Source organism: Nannospalax galili, unplaced genomic scaffold (assembly GCF_000622305.1).
Source record: "Nannospalax galili isolate Female #2095 unplaced genomic scaffold, S.galili_v1.0 scaffold542, whole genome shotgun sequence".
NCBI lineage: Eukaryota > Metazoa > Chordata > Mammalia > Rodentia > Spalacidae > Nannospalax > Nannospalax galili.
In genome coordinates, this window is record NW_008349083.1 from 1,444,663 (window position 1) to 1,472,518 (window position 27,856).

Sequence of the window (27,856 nt, forward strand, 5' to 3'; positions counted from 1 at the left end):
TTTCATACTCTCTGTGTCTGTCTGTGCATGCTTGTGTTTGCGCATGTATGTGGACCAGAGGACAATCTCCATTGTCTTTCCTCGGGCACTATCCACAGTTACATGAGACAGTGTCCCTCGTTGGCCTGGAAATCGCCAAGTACGGTATTCTGACTGGCCCCAGGGATCCATGTGTCTCCAACTCCCATGTCCTGAGATTACAAGACTGTGACACCACACCTGGATTTTATTATGTTTGTCTGAGGCTCGACCTCATGTCCTCAAGCTTGCAAGGCGAGCACTTTATCAACTGAGCCATCTTCCCAGCCTCTGATGTTTTTAATCATTATACTCACAATTTTAATATTTATATTCTAATTTTCCTATAGGAAGACTATTGTACAAGCTATATAACCTAACATGATGTTGTTATACTAAACCATCAATAAAGATTTTTGCACAAGATCAGCTCAGTTCAATGTGTTCTGAGTGTGCATCTTTCAATGGAAACATCTTTCTGGTGACTTATCTTTTGTCACAGAAAATTCAACAGATGGATATTCTAGAAATTATTTGAAAATTAAGGGCAGATTATGTTAAGCAAATCAGTGCTGTGTGAATTTAAGCCTCCTAAGACTATTATCTGTGGATAAACTTTGAAGGCAAGGCTCTTCTGTGACAGACATGTTTTCTAGGGTGAAGCCAAAAGGAGTGACAGTCTTACAGAATTGGGAAACAGTCCTCAGAGGAAATGTCACCAGCTCTGTGAGCTCAGCTCCCAGGTGACAAATAACTGAATCTTTCCTTCCAGCTGCACAGGTTAAATTCCTTAAAAACACACATAAATTAGACTCAGACCCAACAATCCAGACTGTGCAAACATTTGAGTCTGGGAGACGAAGAGACCACTTTGGCCTCATTCAGTTAACAAATGACAAAGGACTGAGAGGGAGTCCTGTAATAACAGTTCTCCTGTGTGTGTGTGTGTGTGTGTGTGTGTGTGTGTGCGTGTGTGAGCATTTGTGTATATGTGTTATTTGCACATGTGTATATATGTGCACATGTGTATATTCCTTTGTGTATGTGTGTACATGCATGTGTATGTAGGTATGTGTGTGTTTATGTGTGTGCACGTGTGTATGTGTGCATCCATTCCCATGGGTATTTGTGTTTATGTGTGTATATGTGTTAAAATGTTCAAGTATGTGTATATATGTACATGTATGTGTGTATGACTGAGTATGTATATGTGTATTATATGTGTATATATGAATGTGTATATATGTGTGTGTATATTTGTGCACATGGGTGCATGTGCCCATGTGTGTACACTTGTGGAGGCCAAAGGCTGATGCTGGATGTCTTCCATTATCACCCTCTACCTTGTCCTTTGAGGCAAGGTCTCTCACTGAACCCAGAGCTTACTGACTATACTTGCTGGCCGTTGGGCTCCAGGGACCCACCTCCTCCTGCAAATTCTAGGGTTATAGGTATGCGCAGTCACACCCAGCTTTCACATAGGTGCTGGGGATCCAAACTCAGGTCCTCATTCTTTTGAGGCAGGCACTTTACTCACTGAGCCATCCTCCCAGCCATTTTTGACTTAATTCCTACAAATTACTTATTTAGCCGTTTTCACAGGAATGAATAAACATACTTTAGGCTAATTATTACTTTTTAATTTTAAGATTGCATTTTATTTCTTTTGTGTGGGTGTGTGCTTATATGTGGGTGTGTGCATACCGTGGTGCACATACAGAGAAGAGAGGACAACTTGTAGGAGTCAGTTATCTCCTTTTACCTCATGGGGCCATGAGGTCATGAGGTTTTGGTGGCAAGTGCATTTACCCACTGAGAAATCTTGCTCTAGGCTAATTACTTTTTAGTGGTGACTTCCAAAAGCTACAAAATGCCTGCCATGATTCTTATAAATACAAATTATCTACTTAGCACTTTTTGATACAATATCTGAAGGGAACCACATTAAAGGGAGATGGCAGATTACATGGATGAAACTAGACTATCTTTCCATCTCAAAAGCAGCTTGAAGTTACAGTATCAATGGAAATCTTTTCTCTTGTAGCCAGCTTGATATATTTCATATATTCCAAAAGCAGTGGATTTTCACATGTAAGTGTGTAGGAGTCCCGACTAGTCATTTGAAAAACCACAGAATAAATTCCAGACTGTATCACTTGTTCCAAAAAGTCTAGACACTGCATCACTAAGAGAGTTACATGAAGAAAAGGGAAAAAAATGTGAGATTGGAAAGGAACCGTCTTGTGTTTTGGCCTATTTAAATTGGGACAAAGTATCTCTGTTATTGTATAATCATTGATTATTTCTGTGGAAACAGAGAGAACTTGAAATTATTAGCTCTGGGTGTACCTCTTTCCTTATCAAACCAAAGCAAAGAAAAGCATTTCATATGCTTCCTGTGGGGAAACTTCTCATTTTTATTACTTGAGAGGAACAAGGAGAGTCCTACATTTTGATTTTTTAAGTTCTTAAAATGATTGAAGCAGCTGGTTCATCTGGAGTTACTGTAACATTATTAGATCGTACACGAGCACTGTCCGTTCTTTGTATAAACGTGGAAAGTTGGGGAACACATTTCAGAAAGGATAGTTAGTCCCATCTTAGGAAATCGAGACAATCAATCAAGGACGGGCATAGAGAAGTTATAAGAGCTCATATCCCCACAGCAGCTGGGAACAAGGAAGAAAGGACTGTGGGAGACGATGCTAAGAAGTTATGGTGGGAGTTACTTCCAAAGTCACAGGGCACAAAGTTTCTTTTAACAACAGATGTAAGGAATAAACTGAACTGTGATTTTTTTTCAGGGTTAGATGACTGGCTGAGACACAGACAGCTATATTATGGAAATTTGAGGGCAATATTTTTTAGATTTGTATAATTCTATCATCTCATAGTTGATGCATAAATCCTGGATCTGGAACAGCAAGCTGAGAGCATTTCACCTGTTTACAATGATTGACTGAGGATAATGGCTGCCACAGTGCAAATCTAGGGAATACTCTGCAAGTGTCCATGTCACTGAATGGAGGGGACCATCTGCAGAGAACAGGGCTGGAGACTCTCCTCCCAAGAACAGCATGCCCTACCAGGCCAAGGCTGCCCTGACTGCTGATCCCTTCTGTAACTCTTCTGCCAGTTAAACGCTGGATAACAAAGCAGATGACCAAGGTGATTGCTAATACTGACTCAACATGACAGAATCTAGATTCACCTAGGAAACAAGCCTTGATACACATCTGTGAGGGATATTCTTGACTAGATTAGTCTCTGGATGTGAAGTATTATTCTGATTAGGTTAACTGAGGTGGGACGACCCAGCCTCCCACCCTAAAAAAGGGTAGCACCTTTCCATGGTTGGCACCTAGACATAATAAGAAGGAGAAAGTTGGCTGAGCACCAGCATTTATCTCTTTCTACTTCTTGATTGTAAATGCAAAGTGACCAGCTGCCTCAAGTTCCTGCCTTCAAAACTTCCTGCCATGCTGGACTATATACCTATAGGTGAGCCAAAATAAACCCTTAAACCCATTAAGTTGCCTTGGTCAGGGTATTTTATCACAGCAAAAGGAAAATTACTAATACACATATCAAGAATAGTAATATTCTTTGCTTTTATAATGTGTATATTATCAAAAATATCTGAAACAGTATTTCTTTTTTAAGGTATGAATGTGGAGATAGTTGTGAGTGGTGGATTAACTCTACTTAAGGAGGGGGTGGATAAGGATACACAATCAGGTATACCTGCCTACCTGGAGAGAGAGCAGACTCTACTTGATAGAGAGATGGAGTCCAAAATTTATCAAGACATGCAGGTTTTGTTATCCCATACATTTCTTCAGAACAACATTTAACATAACCCCAGAGAAGTAAGATTAAATCATTAAGCAAGAAATAGAATTGCTGGCATTGACTTCTCTAGTGAGGGTCATTTGGTGTTGGGGTATAGAAGATACCAGAAATCTTGAATACTGAGACATCTTTCCAGCCCTGAGGGGGGAAAAATGTCTTAAGGATGAATTATAATGAGCTAACCATAATGGAGAAAAGTGTGATGAATAGGAGTTCATTAGAGTTAACAACTGATTCTTAAAAGACTTATATACTTGCAATATATGTATTTGATAAACAAGTTCTGTATACGGGATACGTGTGTGTATCAAAACTCCAAACATCATTAAGACAGAAAATTCTAACTTTTAAAAATGAGTTTGAATAAACTAGTAATACACAAAGCAGCCCATGTTGCTTCCCACAGAATTATACTGAGTCCCCAAAAAGAACAAAAAGAAAGAAAAGAAAAAGAAATTCTAAAAGACTACATGCCTTATGACCCTGCATTTATAATATTTTGATGGATCAAAAGTGTAGAAATGTAGATCAAATGAATGGTTTTCAAGAGTTAGGGGCAGGTGAAAAGCAGAGTAGGCAGAAAGGCATGGCCATAAGAACTGTCATATTACATTTCAGGGTGCTGACTGTGGTGGATGGACAGCACTACACAGGTGATAAGGTTACACAGAGCATAACACAACAGGCACATACTGGTGAGTGAAGGTGATGTTTGGGGACCCTAAGTAGGATCGGCGCATTGTCCAAAAGTCAGTTTCCTGACTGTGATATTCTACTATAATTGTGCAAAATGTCCCCACTAAGGAAAACTGGGGCATATGTATGTATCTCTATGAAGTTTCCTTAATATTTTTACATATTTTAGTGTGTTTGAGTATAGTGTGTGTGCATTTGTGTGTGTGTGTGTGTGTGTGTGTGTGTGTGTATGCCCATGCACCATGGCATATATGTGGAGGTCAAAGGATGACATTAGGAGTTGTTTCTCTCCTTCTGCCACGTCGATTCCAAAGACTGAACTCAAATCATCAAGCTTGGCTGCAAGAACCTTAAGCTGCTTTACCATTTCACTGGCCTTTTCTATGAAATTTCTGACATTGAGTGAATCTACACTGATGGCAATAAAAATTTCATTATAAAAATAACATATATATATGTATACAATAAGCATATAAAAAACATGATGCCCTGACTCATGAGTCCTCAGATAATGGAATTAAATAGTAGTACAATACAATAGCTCACTCTACCAGGAGTGAGAAAGATCAGAAAAGATTCATGATACTAAGTGTTGGCAATGATGTAGGCAACAGAGACTAAATAATGCTGATAAGAGCTTAAGCATGCACACCCAGGCCAGAGATTCCTCAAATTCATTACTTAGAGCAGTTTGGCCTTGAGCTTGCAGAGATTCTCTTGCCTAAATCTCCCACATGTTGGAACCATAGGTTTGTGCGTCTACACTCAGGAATAGTGACTTCTTTAAGTGAGAATCATGTTAAGTCAATTTTATTATCAGCCTCTGATTGGGAAATAATCGAGGTGGAAAAAAGAGTTTAACAAATGACCGATTGACCTGTTGTCTGGATGGTTCTTCTGAGATTATATGAACCTACATCTTAATAGCTAATATCCTCAGCAACATCAGGTTCACTTTTCCCCTACTAGGCCAGAGACTTCATTAGGAAGACAAGAGAGCTATAAAGCCCATGGTGCACCTGAAAATGCTGCTGTTTTCTATTTCAGCTCTATGACTACCACATTGCATAGGGCTGGGTAAAGAGACTTCAGCCAACTGAAAGGGAACTCTTCCAGAATGCCACACACACAGAAAAAGAAAGTTTCGTTTTCACAGAAAATATTTCCTCTCAAGGTCTCAAGCCCACCCACAGTGAATGCCACTCATCCCACTGGACTAGGGTGGGAAATCTCATTCAGCAGGAGGAAATACTGAAAGTGCCCCCAGTGTCCCTTTAAACAGAGCTCGGTCTTTCTAAAAGTCAGCCAACAAATTCCTTTTCAATGTGCTTGCTTTTCAGTCAAGAGATTTTCAAGACAGAATTTAACTTATTCAACTATTTAGAATGTCTACCTTAGAGATTACTCCAAAATGAGTAAGAAATAAATGAAGTGAGAAAGAAAGGAAAAAGGAGAATCAGGGAGCTCTGACCCATGAGTGATGGCTAATTTTGGTTATCATCTTGACAAATCTGGGAAGTAGAACCTCAATCGAGGCATTTCCTCTGTCAGATTGCCCTATAGGCATGTCTGTGGGGCATTTTCTTGATTGCTCATTGGTGTGGGAAAGGAAGACCCAGTCCACTGTGGACACTGCCATCTTTAGGTGGGATTGAGCTAATAAGAAAGATAGCCGAGCAAGTCAGGGGAAGCAAGCGGGGAGCAGCATTCCTTCATGGTTTCTGCTTCAAGATCTTGCCTTCAGTTCCTGCCCTGGCTTCCCTCCATGATGGGCTGTAACCTATAAGAAGAAATAAATCCTATCTTGTACAAAATTCTTTTGGCCAGGGTGTTTATCACAGCAACGGAAAAGTAAGTAGGACACTGTATAAAGATGACATAACAGAAGGAAACAAGTTGGAAACTACACATGTAGTATATATAGCTGTTGGACTAAAGTACTTCCAGGAGTGGGGCATATTTTAAGGGAAAATGTTTCATTATTGCTACTCTATTCATATGAGCGGCTATACTTGGGAAATGCAAAAATATAATAGAGGACTTTCTGCTAGGGATACTGTCATCCTCCTTCCCCAAGCACAGGAGGAATACAAGGGAAAAAAATGAGGGCTAAAGATAGCAAGGGGAAACAGATGGGCATCAGCCCTCTGCAGCCAGAGCTCCGATTCCAGTGAAAACTAACTGCTGTCAAGAGAAGCATTGCACTGTGTATTATCTTTTGGCCCATTTTAACCCATTTTCACTGGATTTCTTGAGATTCCAGAAGAGAGCGTTTTGGTAGGTTCCACAGTCTTGAAGCTGGCCACTTCAAAGCCATCATTATCTAGGAGACTACAGAATACTGAGCCTGTGGTATGAATGAGGCAGAAACCAGAAGCAAAGAGACAGACAGCAAGGGCCATCCTGAATCCACAGGCTGCAAGGAAGGGGAGATGACAGTAACAGGAGAAAGGGAAGACAGCCTTCTGGGATAGTGTTCTTGAAAAAGAGAAAACACGTATGACATGAAAGGGGAAAAGAAGAACCTTGGAGGTGGATGCAAAAATATAATAGAGGACTTTCTGCTAGGGATACTGTCATCCTCCTTCCCCAAGCACAGGAGGAATACAAGGGAAAAAATGAGGGCTAAAGATAGCAAGGGGAAACAGATGGGCATCAGCCCTCTGCAGCCAGAGCTCCGATTCCAGTGAAAACTAACTGCTGTCAAGAGAAGCATTGCACTGTGTATTATCTTTTGGCCCATTTTAACCCATTTTCACTGGATTTCTTGAGATTCCAGAAGAGAGCGTTTTGGTAGGTTCCACAGTCTTGAAGCTGGCCACTTCAAAGCCATCATTATCTAGGAGACTACAGAATACTGAGCCTGTGGTATGAATGAGGCAGAAACCAGAAGCAAAGAGACAGACAGCAAGGGCCATCCTGAATCCACAGGCTGCAAGGAAGGGGAGATGACAGTAACAGGAGAAAGGGAAGACAGCCTTCTGGGATAGTGTTCTTGAAAAAGAGAAAACACGTATGACATGAAAGGGGAAAAGAAGAACCTTGGAGGTGGAAGGGGACAAAGGATGTGAGGGGAAGAGGAAGAAAGCTCAGCAAAAACTAAGTGTGAAATGCTACAATGACACTTAATATTTTGTGGATTTTCTTTAATGTATTACATTTATTCATCCATCTGTGTGTCTGTGTGTATATGTGAGGGTCATATATAGACATGCATGTAAAGATCAGAGAACATGCAGGAGTCAGTTCTCTCCCTTTAACATGTGGGTCCCAAAGATCCAACTTAGGTCACTAGGCTGGGCGGAAAGCACTTTGACCCATGGAGCCATCTCATCAGCACCAAAACCTCAGATTCTGTATGTTAATTAAAAAAATAAAATTGAGGAGCTAAAGAGATTATTCAGTGGTTAAGAGTACTGTCTGCTCTTTCAGAAGCCCAGAATTCGATTCTCAGTACCCACATGGCAGTTCACAACTGCCTGCAGCTCCAGCTCTAGTGAATCTGATACCTTTTGGGCTCCTTGGGCACTATACTCATGTGTACAAAACAGCACAAATGTAAGAAAGAAGGACTTATACAAAGTCCAGACAAGACACTTTTAACACAGAAGACTGCTTACAAGTACTTCTGGCAATACTGGCCTCGGGAACTCATGGCAGCAGATAAACTTCTGTCTGAAATTCAGTAAGGTGAGCTATATTCTTAGGGAGAGTCAGGAATTATGAAGGAAAAAGATGAGAGTGCATCCTGTGTAGAGTATGAAGACGCAGGGAGATTGACCTTTGGACTACAATAAATTGTTCTCAGAGGAAAAGCAAGGAAGCTGGTTTCACCTGAAGTTAGCAGAAAAAAACTGTCCATCAGGCAATAGGATCACATCTAGTGAGAACAGAGCAGAATGGAATTAGAAGCCCCGGGAGGACGGAATTAGAATAGAGAGAGGACATGAGTGAAACGGTCCCGGCACCCACTCATCTCCATGTTCTAGCCTGGCCAGGGGAGACCTCAGAGGAATCCAGCAGCTTGATAAATAAATACCTTTAGGTAAAGTTAAAATTGTGAATGTTTCTCTTTTTCCTACACCCTGATTGTTAGAGGTTGTTTACTCTTGAGAACTGAAAGACTGTACATTTAAATTTCAGTTTAGTCTAAACCTAAACAGATGTTCTTTCCACTGAACCATGCCAAAAGAATAAATCTTGAAAAACATCCGTTAGAAACCAGCTAATGGGACCAATGATCTGGCTCGGGACATGAAGGAGCTTGCTGCCAAGCCTGATGACCTGAGCTCCATCTCTGAGACCCACCTGGTAGAAAGAGAGAACTGACTTCTGGAAGTTGTCCTCGGATTGCACTCAAGTGCACACATGCATGACCACACATACTAATTAAGTGGACTTTAATTAATAAAAGAAACCATCTTCTATATTATTCTAGATTTGCTGTTGCTGTCAAGATTTCTAGAGAGACACCAGAGTGGAAACCTAACCACCATTCTTAGTGTTGATACTGAGCAGAAACATTTCTACTGAGGGCATTCAGCTCTTTTAACTAGCAAGAGAGAGGACTTGCTTCTGTTTTGTTTCTCACTGTTACTGTTCTTTTCATGTATTGTAATTATCACCCTCGCAGACAAATTAACATGTTAACAAAGTGTGTTATGCTATCTAATTTAACACACAGGGAATAGGCTTATTTTATGAATGCGTTTATTTTATTTTCAAATATCTAGATGATTGCAAATAAACTTATTTGAAGTTGATTTATAGTCTACCCCATCAGGCTGAAGAGGTTTGAAAAGTTAAACAACTTGAGCTTGGGATAACGCTCAGTGGTGGGCACTTGTCTTAGTGCATGAGGGCCTAAGTTCAACTGCCAGCACTGCGCAGCGCTAACAAAAACAAAAGGAACATGACCTACACTAGGCTTCAAACAAAAGCAAATGAACGATGAAGATGGTGTTCCTGGTATAGATTCATGTGTTCTGGAACAAAAATAAAGAAGGAAAAATATTGAAACTTGGGGGCTGGAAAGTTGGCTCAGTTGTTAAGAACTTTGACGCTCTATCAGAGGACCCCAGTTCAGTACGCAGCACCCAAGTGGGATAGCTCACGCTTGCCTGTAAACCCAGTTCCAGAGGATCAGACAGCCAGTTCTGGTCTTGGGTTGGACCTTTGTGTATGTGCACATACATGCACACAGATACAGACACATACATGTGTGCACATACACACAACACATGAGGAATAAAAGTAAAAACAAATAGCTTTTAAAGATTGAAACTTATTTCGAGGTGTTGGATATTGATATTCATCACAGAAAGTTTTCTCATTTGGAGAAATGATACGGGATCTCCCAGGTTTCAATAATTTTCTTCCAAAATAATCATTTCCTATTTGAGAGAGGATTAGAAGTGATTTTTCTCTTTAATATTTTAAAAGAATGTGAAATACATTCTCTCTGGAATGTTGGCATTATCCGATTTAAAAATACTAAGGAACTATGTCAATGCAGAGTCCTTGGGCATGATGGATTAGAAAGACTTGTGCTGTTATTTCCAGATCTTCTTTTTCCAGTTGTAGAAGGAGTCAAACACTCATAATTTAAAGGGCTATAAAGAGCATAGATGAAGTAATATAGGGCTCTTTGCATAAGGCTGGTTACATATTAAGATGTTAATAGATGGGCATTATTGCCGTTTGAATGAGGAATGTCCCCAATAGGCTGGCTCAACTATTTGAACACTTGGTCCCCAGTTGGTAGCACTGTGTGTTTGGGGATGTTTAGGAAGAGGATCTTGCTCCCAAAAGCATGTCTCTAGGGGCAAGCTTTGAAATTCATAACCTCATTCCATTCCAGTATATTATAATATCTATATTATGTGTTGGTTGAAGATGTGATCTCTCAACTCTTGCTGCCCTGTTGCTTGCTCCCAGGCCTCCCACCATGATGAACACTAAGCCCTCCAGAACCATAGGCCTCTAAATTTTGTTCTTTGTAAGTTAGCTTTGGTCATGGTGTTTTACCACAGCAACAAAAAGTAACTAATGTATGCACTGACTCATTATTCTAGGATAAGACTCGTTTTCTTAATAAATGGTATAATCAGATATCAGCTCAATTAGAAAATGGTCATTTATTTTCTCTTGGAAATTACATTGATAGCATTTTGGGTGAACAGTAGGTCCCTAAAGAATGGGTGACAGATACTCAACCTAAATGAAGAAATCAAGATGGCAGGGGTTTGTGCTTCTGTGAGGATTGCTGGTGGGAAGAAGAAGAAAGAGAGGACCACATGTGTGGAGTGCTGGGGAAATCCTATTGTGGTGCAGCTCACGGAGGACAGGGATGCAATTTCAAATGGTTAGTCATTTGAATAGTGATTGTGTGTCCAATAATGGACAAATTCATTAACATGAACCTAAGTGGGACTTTTATGATAAAGTAGGAAAGAGAATGAAAGCCAATCAAAATCCACATAATATGGAGTAGAATGGGCAGACAGGGGTCCTCAATGACGTAAAGAACCCAAATGCATATAGGTTGATGATTCCTTATAGCTATACTGCAGAAACCATAAGACTTACAAAAGGTAGCGCAGGCAATTGTCTCCTTTCAAGACAATGGAAGACCCAGAGATGTGGTGATATCCTCACTCTCTGTCTGTCACTCGTGTGTGTGTCCATGTTTACTTCTGTGTACCTGTGTGCATGTATGTGTGGAGCTCAGAGGTAAACTCCAGTGTCATTCTTCAGGGCTCATGCAGCATGTGTTTTGAAGCAGTATCTCTCACTGGCCTGGAACTTGCAAATTTCAGCTCCACTGGAAGGTTGTGAGCCCCAGGAATCCACTATCTCCACCTCCTCATGCTGGGATCACAAGAGTACATAAGACCATGCCCAGCTTTCTCATGCTTATTCTGGAAATTGGATTTTAGCCCTCATTCTTAGCAAGCATTTTACCTACTAAACTGTCTCCTCAGCCCCTGGGAGGACATTCTTAAACAAAGAATATTTCCATCCACTGGAAATATAAGAAGTGTATGATCATTTGCGGTACAAAGATGATAGAAACTCCAGAAAGAAATAAAAATAATGATAGAAACAAACACACAACTGACTGTTGGTTATCATTTCACACTTTTATTTCAATCCAACTTGACTCATTACTTAAATACTTTCATTGCTATGTATTAACTCGAAGGCTTTTGATTATTAGGAAGCTTTAATGAAGCAGTTTTCTGAGCTCTCCCGGGGACCCCACATGGAGAGTCATTAAGTTCATGAACTCTGCCTTCCTCTTTTCTCTCCTGACCTCTAAAATTCCATAATGGTGCCTGGAATTCTATCACTGTTTTTAACAGTTAAATATCAATAAGCTTGTATTTTCCCATAAAATTGGGCCCCGAGAATTTGTTAGGATAGAGTTCAAAGGAAAGAAGGAATTAAGAGACCAGAACCGACTGGGGATGGGGAGCGGCTCTGAAGGTGCTAAGTCCTGAGATAAGGATTCTAGAAGAACCCAAGAAGAAAAGAGGAGAACGAAGGAAATGAGATGAGTGCCAGAGGAAAGGGATGGGAGCTAGTCCAAGAATCTGACCCTGTCTTTCGGCCGAACACCTCATCTAACAAGCCCCGGAGTCCGATTTCTGCTTGCGCATCATTCCACTTTCTTACCTGGCTGGATTCCCTGTGTCTTTCTATTGTTAGTAAAAACTGAATTTCCTTACGTTCTGTTCAGTTAACTCTTTCATTCTGTTACTATTTGGAGACTGAGTTTCCTAAACTAAATTTCATATGGTGAAATCCAACGCCCTCTTTGTGTTGTATACTACACATTCTCTAAACAATTAGTCTTGATTCTGCAACTATCTTAAATACCAAATGCTACATGAGAGCTTAGCAAACTCTGGGTAAAGCCAAGTCTTCAGAAATCATGTAGTACTTTGCTGTAGACACCTTTTTCCTCCCCTCATGCTTGGTGTTTGGAGGCAAAGCGTCTCACTATGCTGTCCAAGCTAGCCTTGAACTTGTGATCCTCCTGCCACAGCCTCCCAAGGGCTGGGATTACAAACATGTGCCCCTGTGCCCAGCTGTGTGGACTCCTTTTAAAGGAATGTTCTGTCCCTTTTGTTTTAGGTACTCCACAAAGAAAGCCACATCTGAATAAAGCCATTTTGAAAGGCAGAGCAGTAAACGAAGCTCAGCGATGCTTTCGTTGTTTTGCTTTCCCTTTTTCCCTCAATCGCTCTTCGCATCCACTGTTTTTCTCCCTTGAAGGACTAAGGAGTCGTGGCTCTGCAAATGTTGGTTGTGATTCTCTCAGTGCTGCTACGACAAATAGCTTCACTACTGTAAATCCAAAATGTAATGAGCCTGTAAACGGAACATATTTCGAACACCAATATCTCATGAGAGGAAGGCATATTTAATATTTTGGCTTTTGCCAGAGCAACCTGGGAAGAGTTAACAACATACTATGAGGTAGCATTTGCAGATGTCCTGAATTTAATTGGCTTGGACATTGGGATATTTAATACCCTCCTGGTTCTAATATGCTACAAAATTTAATATGTGCTACTACTCTAGGGGATATAGAAGAAATACTGTGTGAATACACTTGGTCTCCAGTTGATGGTGCTATTTGGGGAGTTTATACAACCTTTATGAGGTAAGCTTTACAGTAGAAGCTACATCACTGGAGAGAGGCTTCGAGATTTTATAGTATCACCCAACATTCTGTTCTCTCCAGCTGTTTTCTGTGTGTGGATGAAAATGTGATTACCCAGCTTCCTGCACCCATCGCCATGCTTTTCCGTACTGTACCTTGCCTCCCCCACCATGATGTACCCTGTTCTGGAACCATAAGCCAAAGTAAGTCCATTCTTCCCTAAGTTGCTTTTGATCATGATGTCTTATCACAGCAACAGGAAAGTAACTAATATAGATTTGTTACCTCATAAAAACATTATGACCAAAATGTCAATCAAGTTCAGTGACAAATGTTTGTTAAATATGCCGAATTTTGGTAATTTCGTCATAGGATTTCAACATGTGTTAACATCAGGGAGTGACAGAGTGAGAAAAAGTATTAGAAAAAGCTGAAAGCAATTTTGAAGGAAGTAAGAAATCAGTAAATATACAAATAATAAACTTTATTCCCAGCTTCACACAGATTCATTCTTTAGGCACAGAGAGCAAAACAGAAAAGAATGTCTGACCGTCCTCATTAGCAGCGTGTCAATGAAGGTCAGCTTGGGTGTGGAACTGGGGACTCAGCTGAGAGCTTTGTTTCCAATTTCATATATTTTATGAACACAAATAGAGACTAATCAGGATTAGATGTTGCCAGTTATGAAAAGCCCTTCATATCCAAATACAGAGTAATCCTCTTAGCTGTTACTGACACCAATGGAAAATAAAAAGGGCCAATTTAGTCATTATCCTAATTTCTGAGGGCTTAAAGTATGTGCACGGAGATGCCGGTTCTTGTTGGAAGGGTTCAGTTTTTACATACATAGAAGTCTTGGTACATTTCAAAATTTTATTATTTTATTATTTATGTGTATGGGTGTGTGCCTTTGTGAGTCTAAGTGTACCAGAACTGTGCAGGTGCCTGGGGTGGCCAGAATAGGGCATCTGATCTTCTAGAACTTGAGTTCCAGGCAGTTATCATGTGGGTTATAGGAACTGAACCTGTGTTCTCTGCAAGAGCATCAAATGCTTCTAACCACTAGTCATCTCTCCAATTTTAGAAATTTTACTTACCCTATGAGTAAAACCTCCAGTGTCACCATATAAAAAAGACTAGGACTTCTCCCCTCCACAGTTAAGTTTGTAAAGAATCATGTTTCCTTCTTCTCCAGACCAGGAGACAAGGGCTGAACTTTTCTTTTTGACTGTTGGCTTCTGTGTTCTAAAAGATATCACTTCATAATTCACCATTCCAAGGCAGACATAAATCCTCAGACACTGGCTCATTTGATTTCATTTTTCTAGGCATTGCAAAATGATTCCAATAGAGACATTTGTTTTTCTCCCCAAAGTGCCCAATTTTGTCCTCATTTCTAGTCTTAGATTCTGTTCATTTTTGAAATACATCGTGGGGTCTAAAGACATGGAGGACAGTGGCTAAGAGTGCACCCGCTCTCGTAGAGAACCTGAGGTCAAGTCCCAGCACCCACATCAGGTGGCTCACAACCTCCTGTAACTTCAGCTCGAGGAATTGGATGCCCTCTTGTTGACTCCATGGGCACCTGCACTCACATGCACATCAAATACTCAAAGATACACACATACACAGAGTTAAAAATAAAAAATAAAATAGCAGAGGTTTCAGAATTATAGAAGGGAGAGTAGAATGTGAGTAGTGGAGGATTATGATAATTTTTTTGGTCTTTTTGAGACAGGGTCTCCCTGTAGCCCCAGCTGTCCTAGAACTCACTATGTAGACCAGGCTGGCCTTGAACTCACAGAGATCCACCTGCCTCTGCCTCCCGAGTGCTGGGATTAAAGGCGTGCACCAATAATTTTATTGCCATTATTCCACCATCAGTTTAATGATCTCCCATTATCTTAATACTTTGTCTGTACACTCTTTGCACACAAGCCTGTAATTGCCTGATGAGTTTGAGCAGCAGTTCACACGTGTGTGACAGCATCACCTGGAGGGCTTTATACAGAGGAGATAGCTAGGCTTAGTCTCAATTTTGGATGTGTTTGGCCCATGGTGTGTCTTAAAGTACTGTACTTCTAGTTGTTCCTGAGGAATGCTCATGTTGCTACACAAAGACCACATTTGGGCCACTAATGTCTTAGAGAATCAAAACTGTAAACTTAGAAAGGTAGAATCCTGGATATAAAGAGGACTGAGCTTAAGACTTCTCAAAGTCCTGCATACCTGTAATAGTCTTTCTGATTGTGTCATTCACTTCATTCACAGATGGAAAAAAGTTGAAGAGAGGCCAGAAAGAGTACACCGAAGATCAGGACTGAGTGCTTATCTCCTTCAAAGCTTAAATTCATTCTTTACCTGCATCCTCCCTGCTCAGAACAAGCATGTAATATGAAGCTTCTCTTGATTAGTCAACTTCTCATGCCTTCTCATTCTGTGTGGTCACTCGAGAGGGGCTGAGGATGGAGGAGTGATGAAGGGAAGCTACTGTGGGAATGAATGCAAAGCTGCCTTTCCATGCTTTAGCTAACAGGAAAACTCACTGGTTGGTATATGCCAAAACCCATGAGCTGATGTGATTTCTTTTCACCAGGCAAAATAATGGCTTTGCACTCTTGGTGGCTCTCCTAAGGAAAGAGCTTTTAGGAACTGGGATCTATGCAAGCATATATACTCTGGCATCACAGGGAATTAATTCTGCAGATGGATTTGATGTCTAAGTGGCTTTAGGTGATACACTCAAATATCAGTAGTGTGAATTTAAAAGCCAACAGACACCTTATGCAGTGTAAGGTGAATGCGAAATAATTCAATAGAGTTTATGGGATTAAGGAGAAAGCACTCAAGTCTGGCCTGAACTAGCTAAATTCAAGAGCACAATCAAACACAATTTCCTAAAGGAATGAAAATAACAGGGAAAATTTATTTGCATGATGCTGAAAGAATTGAAAGAAACAAGAAAGGCTGCTTACTTTACAATTATTTACAGTTTTATACTGGTAAACTATAAGAGGAAAGCCTCTCTTTGAGTGTAGAAATTCAAGAAACTAAAATCCATGGACAGAAACAATAAAAAAGAAAGGCTTTCAAAAGAGTAATTGCTATTTCATCCCCATAAATACTGGTAATCTGTGAAAGTTTTCAATGCCATTTAGAAAACATTAGTTCAATGACTAATGGATTGGCAGGATTAGAACTAAACAAATGGGAGGGGGAGAAACATAAATAAAGTGAACACGGTGGGTCCATGGGCTCAGCATTATCAGGAAGATCCTCCCATAGATTTAAGGAAGTAGAAAGAGTGACAGTCCCATAGTAAGACCTAAAATAAAGGAGGAATGGGAAGAGGGTATCTGTGGAGATTACTTCAAAGCAAACCTGCAGAGCAAGAGGGAAGGCAGCAGAAAAAGAAGTGTTTCAGGCAGAAAGGCTGCTCAGTGCTGTGGTTTGGCTGTGTGATGTCCCCCACAGGCTCACATGTTTGAACAGTTGGTCCCCAGCTGGTGGTGCTGTTTGGGAACATTGTGGGAACTTTAAGGGGTGAGTCTTGCTGGAGGAATGTGAGTCGCTGGTGGTGGGCCTTGAGGTATGACAGCACAGCTCCATGTCCCATCTGCTCTGTTTCCTGACTACGGTTGAAAGGTAACCAGATGCCTCATGTTCATCGGATTCTTCCAACCATGATGAACTACATTCCCTCACACCATGAGCCAAAATAGATCCTTCCCTTCCTAAGCTGCCTCTTGTCATGTATTTGGTCACAACCACAAAATAATAATCAATATATGAGATTTCTCACGTGCTAGTTTTGCAAAGCACCAAGAGGCTTGGCTCATCTTGGACTGGAGAGGAAGTCCAGGATTATAGTGTGCAGTCACAGCAATAGGTGAGTTAGAGAAGCAGCATTAACACTGTCAAGGGCTTGCAGCACTGGCTGAGGACTGAAGATTATGTCTCCATGGTGGCAGGAGAATGGGAAGTGGGTTGTGCTTATTGCAGCAGGATGGCTCTGGGATTGTAGAGAATGAAAGCAGTACATGCTGTCAGCAGCCAGACCCTTAGATGGATGCCCTGCTCTTTCAGGACAGCCACCTAGAGAAAATGTAGGGAATGAGAACCCCGTATTTTAGGTCTTCTATTTTAGAGAATTTTCTAGCTTCTGACCAGGCTACTACTCTTTACTTTTTATTTTCCACATTTATTTGGAATAAGACTCAGTGACAAAATCTTCAAATGAGTCTTCTAATAACTTTCCTTTTCATTAAAAATTTAAGTGTTAGAGCTGGAAAGAGCTCAGTTTATAAAGGTCATGTCTTGTTAGGAAGAGGGCCTGAATCAGGTCCACAGAAATAAAACACACACACACACACACAAAACACAAAATACTGGGCCAGGTAGCACACTTTTAATCCCAGTGGTAGGGATGCAGAAACAGGTGGATCCCTGGGGCTCACTAGCTAGCTAGTCTAGCCTACTTGGTGAGTTCCAGGTCTGTGGGAGACCCTGCCTCAAGAGCAAAACCAAAATCAAAAGTAAACAACAAACAGCAATAAAAATCCACGGTAAACAGTGCCTGAAAATGACAACAGAGTGGTTCTTTGGTCTCCACATCCATACACACACACACACACACACACACACACACACACACACACACATACACACACACCACCTACATCCCTGTACTTTCACAGTGTGACCATTCCCCAAACCTTTTTTCTTAACGTATTTTAGAAATTCACAGTTTGTAAAGAAGTGGAATGACCAGCCTAAATACAAGAATTTGAGTGTTAATTCTGTACATACTAAAACAAGCAGTAGCATCTTTTGTTCTTAAAAACCTCTATGAAGCCTTTACATTCTATGGATGTGGAGGGAACATGGTGGAGTGTGTTCAAGCATGTACAGTGCAAGCAGGGCACAGCGGGTCTTGATGGAGGGCTTTGCAAGATTTCAAGATAAAATGACATCACACCTGGCTGTGGAAACCAGAAAGAGCATCATGGGAACAAGAACTTTGGAGATGGATAAGAGGTGGCCAGTGGAAGCTGCACATGGCAAGGAAGACATTCCCGGGAGAGTCGACATCAGTGAAGCAAGAAAGAAACTGCTCAGAGCAACTTGACCTCACCATCACTGTGACCAGTGGAAACACACGGACAGTGAGGGGATAGGCAGAGAGGCCTGTGGGAAAGCAGCTTGAAGAGGTGACCCTGCAGGCAGCAAAGACAGGTAGATAGTTTTCCCTTTGTATAGACTTCACGTGTGGTTCTTGATTGGGCACACAGTACTGTAGGACACTCTCTTCACCTTGTTCCCTGAGGGAATGAAGGCAGCATCCAGAGTTGTAGAAAATACTGTAGCACCAAATGACTGACAAAGATGAGGCAGAGAGAAAGAAAGGTAAGCAAGCAGACTAATAAAATGAAGGCGTTTATAACCTCATAGGAGTTAGTTAGCATTGAATCCCACAAGTCACAGAGTCCACTGGGTAAGAGAGTAATTACTAGAGGCAAGGCAGAAGGACATGCAATGGGGAAGTAAGGGATGCAGCCCTCCGTGATTCTGAACAGAGCAGACACTGTGATACAGTGAACAGCAGTCTGAAGAGGTAAGCAAAGCAATTCCAAAGGCTATTTATTATGGTGTCCTTCACACATAACAGCTTGGCACTATGCCAAGGCATACTTCATGAAAGGCTATTTTTCAGGGGGCCTGAGGGATGCAGTCATCCAGGTAAAACAGCTTTCTCAGCTCAGTGTAGGGATATAATTTACAATATTCAAGGAGAGTAGATGTACTACCCAATATCTAAGCATTGTTCCCTTGTCATTATATGCCCTAGCCAATGGCCCATAAGCTGGACATGGCAGAGACTTTGCAAATGTACTTCTTGACAAGTACTTAGAATGCAGCCATCTTTGCCACTGGTTTCAAAGGCTGTTGTGTTTTAACCATGAGTTGAAATAAGTATCATACAGGTAGTATGACAGAAGAAGCCAAGAAGTATTGAGAAGAACTCATCAGAACTCTCAACACACACAGCCCTATTTGTTTGAGATTAGGTGCAGGAAGAACAATACTATGCTCAGAAAAACGTCTGCTTTCAGAAAGAGCCCAAAGAACAATTGCCTTCTAGCCTGTGGATTTATACCCTGACACTCTCAGCAGAGGCAGAGCAGTCCCTTAAATTGTCCAATTGACTTTAATTGTCAATATGACACAGTCTAGAGTCATCTGAGAAGAAAGCCGGAGTGGAGGGAATTCCCAGATCAGATTGGCCAGTGGGCATGTCTGTAGGGGATTGTATTGACAACTGATGTAGGAGAGCCTAGCCCACTGTGGACGGCACCGTTCCCTTGGCAGGTAGGTGGCCCTGGACTGTATAAGAAAACTACCCAAGCATGAGTCCGTGAGCGAGTCAACCAGCAGTGTTCCTCCATGTTTTCTACTGCAAGTTCCTGCTGGAGTTCCTGCCATGACTTCTCCCAATGATGAACTGTAACCTAAAAACAGCAATAAGCCCTTTTCTCCCCTAAGTTGCTTTTGGTCATGATATTTGTCACAACAGAACTAAACTAGAACACTAACCATCCACACTTCTGGTAGGTACTAACTGCAAGTTTAGGGTTGCTATTAGAAAAGATCATGTTAGAGTAAGAAATTTGATGTACTCTCTACTTCCCAGCAGGAATCAGTTGGTAGGGATAATTATGTACTGAGGTAACTCAGTGTTATATTAAGACCATGTCTTTGCCCATAAAATTCTGTAAAATGTTAATCTCAAAATTCATGCTAGATCTCTGTGAAGGATGAATACGAAAGAGAAGGGTCAGATGCCAAGCCCAGAAAAGCATTGTGGTAATAAGATTAAAATCTACAAAGAATTGCCTGGACCAAACCATATAGTAGAATGGGTTCAACTGATTCCAAACACATCACATAGTAGACTCTTCATTGAGAAGGAAGACAGAATGCAGAAGAATGTTGCAAAATGTTTCTGAGGTTTTAACACAGACAACTAGAGGAAATATTTCTGAGAGAGTTTATATTCTACTCCAAGCTCAATTGAATATTAACTAATACAGTTCTTACCTATAAGGAAGAACTATATTCCACATTACCATCAAATACCCTCATAATCCTAAACATATAGCCATGCTCAACTTTAAAAACCTTAGCGTGGAGAAATAATCTTTACAGAGGATTTCCTGAACCTTGTAGCAGTCTGAAGAGACTGAATTGGAAATGAAAGATTATTACTGAAATTATGAACATGAAGATTTTGAATGACCAAAGGGCCAGCTAAGGTAGGAAGGGGTAGAGACATATAGGGAGTGATTGAAAACACCAGCATGACAGACCCAGCAGAGGGTTAGGCCTCTATTTGGAGTCAAATGTGTGATAACTAAAAGAGAAACAGATGACACCACTGAGAAAGTGAGTGACTCAGTTCACAGTGTCCTAATCATAGCCCACCAGAAATGAGACAGGAAGGATCAACTTGTGTTATCAGGCAGTAAAAGTCATTCTAAGAAAGAGTATACTGAAGAGGGGCATGTGGGGTAGAAGCCAGACAATAAGAAGAGATGACAGATACGATTAAGAGCTCAGAAGGAAGAACTGGGTAGTGTTGGATGCTTTTCTTTAATCCCAACACTCAGGATGCTGAGGCAGGAAGGTTACAAATTTGATATACACCGGGCTACATAGTGAGACCTTATTTCAAAACCAAACAAACCAATAAGAAACCAGAGAAGAACCATGGTTAAGAAAGATGGGAAGAGAGAAAGAACAAATAGGAGGTAGGTAGGAAAAGGGAAAGCCTGAAGGTCAGATCAAATGTGGCATTCATCTCATAGAGGAGAAAGGGGTCATTTTCTTTTTTCTTTATTATTTTAATTTTATGTATATGAGTGTGTTGCCTGAACATCTGTAAGTGCACCCATGTGGTAGTGTCTGCAGAGGTCAGAAGAGGGTGTTGGGTTCCCCTGGATCTGAAGTTATAGGTGGTTGTCAGATGTCATATAGATGCTGGGAATCAATCCTGGGTCCTCTGCAAGAGTAACCAGTGCTCTTAACCACTGAGCCATCTCTCCAGTCCCTAGATGGTCATTCTCTGAGAAGAAATTCCAGGCCTGGTACTTGGAACTTGGGAAGATCAAAAACTTTAAAACAAGAAAAGGAACACAAATATGGGTGTGGGGTCCACTGAACATATACAGAACCAATTTGGAAGATGACATGGACATTCTCTTCCAGAGTGATCTGGTCAATCAGATGTAACATCTGATACTAAATATGTACCTCAAAGGGTGTGTTCAGTGTATTTTCAAATTCATGTGCCCCTTAATGCATGGATGCAATGAATAAAATGCCATTTTGGCCTATCTCATGTTTATGCTTAAACTTTATCAGGAACACACTGTTCTATTGCATTTTTGTCAGATAATGTTGTAACTGTCCCTGAGGTAGAGAAAGAATCCATGGGAAATTTTCAAATAGCTTTTTAATTCACTGCATGTATTCGCAAGATCATAATACGTCCAATTAAATAATTTTCAAAGGTTAATCACGATAATCAGATGAGGCCCCTTGATAAGCATATGCTATAAGACAGAACAAAAATTTCCCAAGAACCTTGAATCATCGGATATGATCTCCCTTTCCAGTCTAATGTCAATGGCCACTAGACCTGGGTCAAAGACAAGGGTGCTCTAGTCTTTTGGCCTGCTAGACAACACTAATCAAGTGCCCTTCGCGTCCTCTCCATGCCTAATGTCTTGTCACATCCTTTAGCCCTTCCCAAAGTCATATTCCAAAATTGCTCTTCCAATGATTCCTGATTCATTTTTTAATATTTTAGTTATTATTTTTATTTTATGTGTATGAGTGTATTGCCTACATGTATGTGAGTACTTGTGAGTATTCTGCCAGCACATACGTAAGTGCAGTGCATGTGTGCAATATCTAGGGATGACCGAAGAAGGCACTGAATCCCCTGGAACTGGAGTTAAAGATGGCTGTTAACTGTCATGTGAGTACTGATACGTGAACCTGGGCACTCTGAAAGACCAGTAAGTTGTTCTTAACTGCTGAGCCATCTCTCACCCCTCCTGGGTTATTTCTATGCATTCTTTCTCCTTTCTCTAGTTAGTGAATTTAGCTGTTTGGCTGCTATTGGTCTCTGTTCTTCGGCTTGTAGTTTTCACCTTCCAGAACAAATATCTGAAATAGCCCAATAGTTATTTCTCTGATTCTGCATATTCATAATGGTTTTAAAAATATTCTCTTTTGATTATGTGTGTGTATATCTATGTTTTCATCTATTAGATGAAAGCCTAGGTGCCTGTGGAGGCCAGAAGAGGAAGTTGGATCCCTTGGAGCTGGAGTTACAGGCAGCTGGAAGCTGCCTGACTTAGGTGCTGGAACTGAACTCTGGTCCTCTGCAAGATCAGTACGTACTCTTAACCACTGAGCCATCTCTCCAGCACCTGTCTCTGAATTTTCAATTTTTCAAAGTAAGTGCTTATTTCTGACTGAAAGTCACATTTCCCAAATCTGCAGTCTTGTGCTTTTCCCAGACATAAGTCTCCCGGGCAGATAGCTGGGCTCAGAGTAGGTATAGTGAGTCATTAAAGTGTGCCTTCCAGGGGCTTTTCCACCCATCACTCTGAAAGCAGCAGGCTTTGCTGCTGGCTGAAGTATACACTCTTTATGTAGATCAAAGGACACCACTGGTTTCAAATCTTTTCAAGGCTTTTGTTTCAATTTGTTAAGAAAGGACTGAAGTGATTGTAGCTTTAGTATGTCGTGTCAAGGTAAATTAGCTGATGGCTTTTCCATCAATATTTAATCAAAGGAAAAGTGCAATGAACACACCCAAGTGCGTAGTTCAGACAAGGAAAACAGGACTGGCCTGATAAACTCCACATTATCAATATGAATAAAACCAAACCATTGGAAGGAAGAGAGAATAAGCAATATCTTGAGCAGCGAATGGACTTTAAAGTGAAATCTATTTGTTTTTGATAGCTATAAATGTTTTCTGGTATACAGCTTGGAGAAACAAATTATCTCCAACAGCGGGTGATATAGTTTTAAGCAGAAAACTGAAAAAATATTTATACAGTAATAATATATATATATATTTATCATGTGGAAGTTAGTCTTAATATCAACATGTTATTTAAAATGTATTATATATGGTCCTAATTTTAAGTGCCTTATGTCAATTCCAACCATAACATTACCCTAACCCTAACTGGAATTCTCACATTAAATGAATGAGGAAGATTTGAGGTTGTTCTAACTGCAGCCTCTGAGGAAGGAAATACATCATTTGAAATTAAATTCCAATGTGAAAAATACTAACAGTAGCAGCCATCTGGTCACAGGGAGGCTGAGCTTTTGGTGGGTGTTTAATGAATTTCCATAAAACTTAACTTTAGCAGCCAGATTCACTGAAAAATTTTAGGCCATGTCTAAAAACTGACACAATGTTTTTCAAATTCTACCTCAGATGAGATGTGAGGCGAGGATCTAGGGAGAGCGTTAGAGGTTACTCTGGTATCCCTTTCCTTTGTTTCCCCCATTAATACTGCCACATCTTCTTGACATGAAAATACCTCTCTAATTTTATATATATTCAAAAACTACTGGTAAAATTTTAGTTGATTGTATGAGTTGCCAAGCAACATCTCAAAAAGTTTAGAAAATAGAAATTTAAAAAAATATAATAAGCATTTTATGTGTTTCCAAATTGTTCCCATGGGTGAGTTTCAGCCTCAGCAGCATAATTATTGTGAGCATTTTATCACTGTGTGTTATGTCATTGTTGATATTGTTATCAAATGTTTATAATTTATTTATTATATTAACTGAGCTCATATTACCACAAAATTTCAGCCCATAGAAAAGGGATATCATGAACGCTTTTAATATTCCTTCAATTTTTATGTGTTATAAACTATTATAAAATATGACTTTGCACTAAAGTTTTGATATCTCATAGCAAATGTGACGTTATTGTTAATCCAAAAAGCCTTAACACTTCCTGAATGTAGAGAAATGCAGCCTCAGTTGTGTGACACTTATGATAATTCAGGTACTTCCTAGTACTTTGGATGTCATGTCAATGAATTTTTGGACCATTGTCATGAATAGATCAGATGTGAAGCTAGTAATAGATGTTGTCTATATTTAAGATGAAGAAAAAGAAACCAGAGAATTTTAAGAACTCCCATTGGTAACTATGAAACAGTGGGGTTTTTTTATTTATGCATGTGTGTCTGTGCGGATACCTCAGAAGCCAGAAGAGGATGTAGGATCCCCTGGAACTGGAATGACTGGTGGTTGTGAGCTGCCCAATGTGGGTGCTGGGAACCAAACTCAGGGCCTCTGGAGGAGCATTAGGTGCTTTTAACTTCTTAGGTCTCTCTCCAGCCCAGTATTTTTTTTTTCTTTTTTATTGGTTTGATTTTTTGAGACTAGGTCTCCCTGTGGCCCCAGCTGTCCTGGAACTCACTATGTAGACCAGACTGGCCTCCATCTAACAGAGATCTGTCTGCCTCTGCCTCCTGAGGGCTGGGATTAAAGATAATACCCAATTACATCCAGCCCAATATTTCTATTTTTTATTATTTAACTTTTTATTTATTTAATGCCTATTAGTGTTATGCCTGCATATATGTAAGTGCATCCATGTCATGCAATGCCTGTGGAGGCCAGAAGAGGGCATCAGATTCCCTGGAACTGGAGTTGTGATTATTGGCCACCACGTGGGTGTTAGGAATTGAACCTGGGTCCTCTGCAAGAGCAGCTAGTGCTCTTAACTGCTGACTCATCTCCCCAGCCCTAATATTTCTGTTTTTAATACCACATTTTTTCCTATTCATAGCCACATGTATGTAGGTGCACCAACATACATGAATGTTGGAGAAGTTTTAGACAGGACCAAGACATCACCAAAACCACCTTTCCTTTTGTCTTTTCCCTGAGACTGTGCCATACATACCCTTCTCTTACTTCATCCCCTTGGTTCTCAGGACTTTTGTTTTCTGTTTTTGAAGTACTGGGGTTCAAAGCCATACCTGCTCAGCCAGCCTTCCACCACTGAGCTGCCTCTTGCATGCATTTAAAATTGAGACTTCTTGGATTCTTTTCACTTCCAAATTAAGTGTGTGAAAAGCTTATAAAATTGAGGGATTAATTTAAAATCACCAGTGAAAACACAGAAAAGTCTGGGAGTATCAGTGCACACCTGTAACCTTTGTACTTTGGAGGTAGAGGCAGGAGAATAGAAAGTTTGAAATCAGCCTGGCCTACAGAGAAAGAATGTCTTACAAAATGAAACAGAAAACAAATGAACAAAATCAAACTACAGCAAACCAACAGCATTTGAGAGCAAAGAGTCAAGCAGACAGCATGCCTGTCTAACTCCAGGTGTCCTGACAGCCCAGGACAAAAGGGAATATGTTCAGGTTATTTACTTTACATTGTGGGCTTAAAAGAACTATACACATTCACTTGGAAAGGTACTGGCTGAGGCACTGGACTTAAGCAATTCATGTCCTTCTCTGTGTAAGGGATTGAGTAGAACCACGGATAATTACATCCACTGTCATGTGTCAGAAAACGTCAGCAATATTTTAAAATACTGTTGCCATCTATCACTCCCTTAAGAAAGAAGCAGTTAAGACATTACATTTTCACACAGAAAAGGCATTTCAACAGGGACCTACAACTGGATGGTTCTGGCATTTAGCTTTCTGATAAACTAATTTGCCGTGGAGTCTAGAGGAATGCTAATATGTCTGTTAGTGGCCTGTCTCCAGTATTGCGTGTCTGAAGCCTGCCTCCAGCAAGTGCTGCATCATAGTCAATGCATAGTTGGATTCCCTGACAGGAGCCCCAAGTGATCAGTTTACACTGTTGATTATAAAGGGAACCTTGTGCTTCCCACACTTGATGTGCTGATTCATGCATATTTGTGACCTTCTCACTTTCAAATCTATGGTTGTCTGGCTTTCTCTTCCTTTGATGCCTCATACATAGACTGCACCCTTCTAGAATAGGCATGGCAATATCTCTGGTATGTGGCATCAAGGTGAGTAAGCTGATGGCTAAGATGCTAGGTGACACCTCTTGCTGCCCATAGAGTGCTCCAAGTAGATGTCTATCCCTTGCCGAAGGACTCTGCTACAAGACCACTGTATGCTGCTGTCTATGTGTCTGCTGTGTCACCAGATGGCACATTGCTCTGACCTCCACACAGAAGGTAGTCCCATCTCCAACCATCTCAGGCTCACTCTAAACAGTGGTTGGTTTTCAGGTAAGATTAGGACAGCCTTTCTTCACCTTCAAAACAAAACACAGAAAATCAGCCAAACAAAATATAACACTCAGAGAATCATCTGTGCAAGTATGGCATAGCTAGTTAGTGGTAGATGACACTAAGAACTGTCTCTCAGATTCCATCCCAGTCTCTGTCGCCTTTGACAAAGATGTTGATTTCAAAGAAGGGACTTTCTGAATCATATTAAGAATATCACAGACAGTATACAATTTGGAATCCTTGTGAAAATGCATGGATTAGAACAGGGATGGGCAAACTGCTGCCCATAAATCCCATAAATCAAACCTACTTACTCTGTTGCCTATCCTTGTGTAATAAGTGAAGGTGTGTGTGTGTGTGCGCGTGTGTGTACATGTGCTGTCAAGCCAAGGTCAACCTCAGGGCCATGATTCCTCAGGATGTTGTCTGTCTTTTGTTTCTGTTTGTTTGCTTTCCTCTTTTGATATTTTTTTTCTTTTTTTGAGACAGGGCTTTCCGCTTTTACCTGAAACTTCCTGATTCACCTAAACTGACTAGGTAGTGATCTCTAGGGATCCAGATGTGTCTGCCTTGGCAGTGCTGGGATTGCAAGTGCATGCCACATTGCCAGGCTTTTTGAGATCAGTTCTGGGGAATGAACTCAGACCCTCATGCTTACATGGCCAGCATTTTACTGAGTGAGCCACCTTACCCAGGCCTTGTAAATGTAGTTATAACGGAACAAAATTATGCTTGCCTTCCTTTGCATATTCATTCAGGCAAAAGACCTTGGGCTCTGCAAAGCATCCAATTATTTGCTTTCTGGACCTTCATAAATGCATCTTGCTGGATTGTAAGACTTGCTGTGCAGGTGTAAGAACTGGAGTGCAGATGCCCAGAACCTACATAAAAGCTGGGCAGGTATGGTGGCTACCTGCAGTCCCAGAACTCAGGAGGCAGAAACAAGACTGGAACAAGATTGTTATTTTGACTAGTCCAATCAGCAAGTTCTGTGTCCAAGGGAGAGATCCTAGCTCAGTAAATTAAGTGGAGAGTGATCAAGGGATCAAGGTAGACATCTGAAGTCAACTTCAGATCTCTACATGCATACACAAACACGTTGAAAGAAACCCAAAATGAATAAAAATAAGCTAAATAATAATGATATTTATGTATCAGAAGAGTCTGCTGGCTTAACTTTTCTTTAGAAGTTACTTGACTAGATAGATCAATGAACATTGTACTCCCACAGGAAAAGCATTAAAAAAAAAACAAATCCATGGGGCTGGAGAGATGGTTCA

General features: G+C 40.6%; 1 protein-coding gene across 9 annotated transcripts in view; it reads right to left on the minus strand.

Moving 5' to 3' along the window:
• The window catches only part of Rbms3 (RNA binding motif single stranded interacting protein 3), a 982,465-nt gene that overhangs the window by 22,976 nt on the left and 931,633 nt on the right, over positions 1-27,856 (minus strand). The gene's annotated exons all lie outside the window — the stretch shown is intronic.